Genomic DNA, 4,962 nt, shown 5'->3' with positions numbered 1-4,962 from the left:
GGTAAAGTATATATATATATATATATACCTTATATATATATATATACACATGCACATGTATATATATACCAGTTTTGTGCAGTACGCGGCACGTGCTAGTAGGTAAGAATAGGAAGGAGATTGCTATATATATATATATATATATATATAAAGAGAGAGAGAACTGAAAATGCAGGATACTTTTCGCGAATCAATCGAGATTTTAGGTTACTGCGACGATTCGTTTTTTCCTTCTTTTCTTCTTTTTTTTTTGTTTTCTCTTCTTTTTTTTTCGTTTTGTTTTCTTTTTGTTTTCTCTCTCTCTTTCTCTCTCTCTCTTTTTTTTCTTTTCTTTTTTACATGAAAGTTTCAATAAATTTGCATTTTAACGCGTATTCTATCGGATGGAACAATTTAGAGACGTGAGATTGAAAATGAACTTTATTACGATGTTAAAATCTAAAGGAAATTATTGACGGTGACTTTTTTCTTTAATCTCTTCTTTCGTATAGCGTAAAATTTTTTTTTGTTGCCTTTTTCTTTTCCTTTTTTTTTTTTTCATTCTTTCTCTTTGTTTCTTTTCTTGTCCTTCTTTTTTCTTTTTTTTCTCTTTTATTTTTTCTTCTTTTTTCTTTTTTTTTTTTCTGTTATCGTTACGATACATATGATTTGACATGGGATGAATTTTTCAGGGACAACTCAATAGTCCGAAAATCAAGACGTTAGGATCATCCGTCAAGATGGCACGTAACAGATAAGAAGCTCGTCCGCTAGCGGCCGCTTATCGGCTGACTCGAGTAAATAGAGATCAACATCGTAATGCGTTCGCGAGACCGTAAATCATGGGGTGTTTGCATAAAATATTAATAAGTGACACGAGTCAATCCAGGATTAAGTATGTGAAAGAAAGAGAGAGAGAGAGAGAGAGAGAGAGAGAGAGAGAGAGAGAGACCATCCAAAGGGATGTTTCCTTTTACTCCCCCTTTTTCGAACCCTAACGATACGTATCGAGATATCCCAGCCACTTTATCTATCTCTATTTTATTTTGTTTGTCTTGCCTTTTCCCACGTATCGGGGGTGGGGTTGCATCCTCCCTACTTTGCTCTTCTATCACTGTTCGTTCTCCCTTACCCTTAAATTCGTTCTCTCTCTCTCTCTCTCTCTCTCTCTCTCTCTCTCTCTTTTTCTCTCTTTTTCTGATTTTCTCTTTTATACTCCGTGACGCTCTTCGACAAATAGTAATAATGCGAATCGACACGTGACGACGTTGTCGTAACAACGGCAAACATTTTCCTCTTAGAATCGAAACGGCAAATTCTTAGGGTAAAAGGGTTCCTTTTTTTTTCTTTTTTTTTTCTTTTTTTTTTTTTTTTTGAAAGTAAGTCCTACGAAGTGCGATCGCGTCTCTTTTCTTTTTTTCTCTCTCTCTCTCTCTCTCTCTCTTTTTTTTCTTTTCCCTCCCTTCGTTTTGTCGAGTACTTTTTTTTTCTTCTGTTTTTCTCCTTTTTTCTTTCACTTTTTTTTTCTTTTCGTTTTTGTTTTCTTTTTCTTCAAATATCACGTTTGTTAAAATTTACGTTTCCTTTTTTTTTTTTTTTTTTTTTTTTTTTCGTTTTTCCTGTTTTTTTCTTTTTTTTTTTTTTTTTTTTTTCGAAATACACGATTCGTAAAATTAAACCATTACGTGCATTATCAATCGGCACGTAATATTTACGTGTATATATTTAGAGCCACGTTGAAAATAAATAATTAGTAACGTAATTAGATGTACGACTTAATAGAGGATAAAAAAAAGATTTGTCGTTTCACTCGTGAAGTATTTATTTGTCTATCTTCGTTGGTAAAATTTCTTTTTGTTTCTTTTTCTTTTTTTTTCGTTCTTTTTTTTTGTTTTTGTTTTTTTTTTTTTCCTTTCAATCGTATCAAACGTAAAAGATCGATGTTACGAATGGACACATTATAAGTTACATTGAAATTCAGTAATAGCAAATAAATAATATGCCAAACTATCGAACATTAAACGGAACAAAAAAAGGATCTATTATTTATCAAATATTTACGTGTTACACGTGTCTCAATATCTCTTTCTATTTTAATCGTATCAATCGATAAGATCCTATTTTAATCGTATCAATCGAATTACAAATATATACATTCAAGTTACAATTTTCATTAAAAACGATTTAAAATGGAATAATCGTGAATTAGAAAAAGGGATAGATATTAAGTATGTTTAATTCTAATAATATCTTAATGATATTTACGATGGTACAAAGAAAAAAGAAAGAAGAAAAGAAAAAAAATATGAGAATGAAAAAGGAAAATGAAGAGAAAAAAAATGAGGACTAAGAGAATTAGAAATAGAACAGAGAGAAGATCTATCAAATATTACATATCAAATATATTATTATTATACATGTTCTAATGTCTTTAACTATTTCAATCATATCAATCGATAAAATCCAAAATTACATTTGTAATTACATTGTATTCATCTATTCAATGAATAGATTCAAGTCATATTACAATATAATGTCGGAATAGAGAATGAACGTGATTAAAATCATAATATTAATGATAATCACGTGATGGTGAAGTAAAAAAAGGGAGAAAGAAAATGAAAACAGAGAGAGAAGATAAATAATGAACGAGAAAAAAAAGGAAAGAGAAAATGAAGATGAAGATGAAGCTGAAGATGAGAATGAGGATAAAAAGAGAGTGAGACAGAGAGAGAGAGAGAGAGAGAGAGAGAGAGAGAGAAGAAAAAAGAAAAAGAAAAAGGGAAGAAAATTTATATCGATGATAAACCAAATCCAAAAAGGGACATTAAGCCTAAGGACGATTAAGACTGAGTGGGGGATGAGGGAGGGCAATAAAAGCCTTTCGAAAATTTTCTGCAACGTTGAACACACGATACGGAACGGACGCGTGTTAACTCGTGCAGGTTTTGCGAGGGAAATAGAAGAAGAGGGAGGGGGGAGGAAGGACGAGAAGGAGGGAGGAGTTGTTGTAGACGACGATGCTAGACGAGAGGTGTGGTGTAAGGGTGCGGGAAGTGGGGGTGGGATGAGGAAGAGAAAAAGAGAGAAAGAGAGAGAGAGAGAGAGAGAGAGAGAGAGAAAGAGAGGAAAAAAAATAAGCCTTGACGCGTCTATCACGAAGCACGAAGGCTTTTCGACGATGCGTGACGTGTGTACAGTAATTGCGAACGCCTGTATCAGTGACTAGCAGTCGATTCCGACACGTGTCGACTCGTGCCAGTGTAGAGCTTGCTCTTATCTGTTCTGAACGTATAGCTTTAAATGTATGAATGTCCTTCTGTGTTTTCATTAACCATAATAATATATATGTATATATATACATGTATATATATATATATTCTTTCGATAGGATATATATCGTTATTCTTATTTCTACCTTAGGTTTGATCAAAGAACAGAGGGAGAAAGAGAGAGAGAGAGAGATATGTATATATATATATATATATATATATATATATATATATATAAATAAAGAGAAGAAGAAGAGAGAGAGAGAGAGGGAGAGTGTTTCGGAGCACACGCGTTTGTCAATGTTTGCCAGTGTCGACACCCACCTACTTATGCAAATCATTTAATTTAACCCCTCCATAGCGTGCATCCCGAGAGAGATCGTATCTCCAATCCTATTCGTATTCATTGCCTCAACAGTGGGGAGCTACTCTCAGTTCGACCCGTAGCAGCCATAGGATAACGTTTCTCTCTTTTTCTCTCTCTCTCTCTCTCTCTTTCTCTTTCTCTTTCTCTTTCTCTTTCTCTTCCTCTTGCCTCGATCCTACAACCGACTACGTTTATATCGGCGTAAACTATTGCGCCGACGTACATGCAGTATCTTCTAGTTGTGGAATAAAGAAAAAAAGTCTTTCTCTCTCTCTCTCTCTCTCTTTTTCTCTCTTTGATATTTTCAAAGGATACGTAACATAGTATATGTATGTTTGTGTTTCGTTACAAGTAAAAAGTGACAACACGATTAACTCTAACGTTTGCTTGCTAAGCCAGCTAGCTAGCTAGCTAGCTGGCTTGGCTAGTTGGCTTGGCTGGTTGGCTGATTGGCTGGTTGGCTGGTTAGCTGGTTGGCTTGCTTGCTTGCTTGCTTGCTTGCTTGCTTGCTTGCTTGCTTGCTTACTTGCTTACTTGCTTGCTTTCTCCTGATCGTGTCCTACGATAAATCACAACGGGATATCTCTGTTGAAAGTATTTTTAAATGATCTTAGATAAATGACATACTTTCTCTATTAAAAGAGAAAACGCGTTATACGACGCGGAAAATTTGTTTTCCACTCTTTCAATGACAATAATATTATATTTTGGTAATTATAATTATAATAATATTATATTTATTATACAAAACAACGAATAACTCATAGGATCTTTCATAGTTTTCTTCATTGTATATATTCGTTTGTTATTATATGTAAAAGTTTTTAAGAAAAGAGATAGATAGATAGAGAAAGAGAGAGAGAGAGAGAGAGAGAGAGAGAGAAACAACAGAATAATTCATTGTTAGCGTCGTAAAAGATATCTTTTATCACGTCACTGATTAATATATGTTTGTGTGTATGTGTATGTGTGCGCGTATTATATTTGTCTGAATATTTTGATCGAAATTGTAAATAGTTTAATAAATTATTAACCATCTTAATTATCGACAAGATTTTGTTTGTATTGATTTTTATTGATATTCATTTGAAATCATTTTTTGTGTACTTACACTTTAAGATGTCGATTTTTATAAAATAAAAACAGTAAAAGAAAATTATTGATCCTCGTATCTTGATAAGAGTTAAACTGTCTACGAAATAGCTGTAAATAATATTAAATTTATTCTTTCTGAAGACATTTCTTCTTCTTTTTTTTTTTTTTTTTTTTTTTTTCTTTACAAACTATTTTTCTTTCTTTCTTTCTTTTATTTTCGATTGTATTAATATTAGATAGGATCGAGAA

This window comes from Vespa velutina, chromosome 21, assembly GCF_912470025.1.
Source record: "Vespa velutina chromosome 21, iVesVel2.1, whole genome shotgun sequence".
NCBI lineage: Eukaryota > Metazoa > Arthropoda > Insecta > Hymenoptera > Vespidae > Vespa > Vespa velutina.
The sequence above is the reverse complement of the archived record's forward strand: the minus strand, read 5'-3'. Positions refer to the sequence as shown.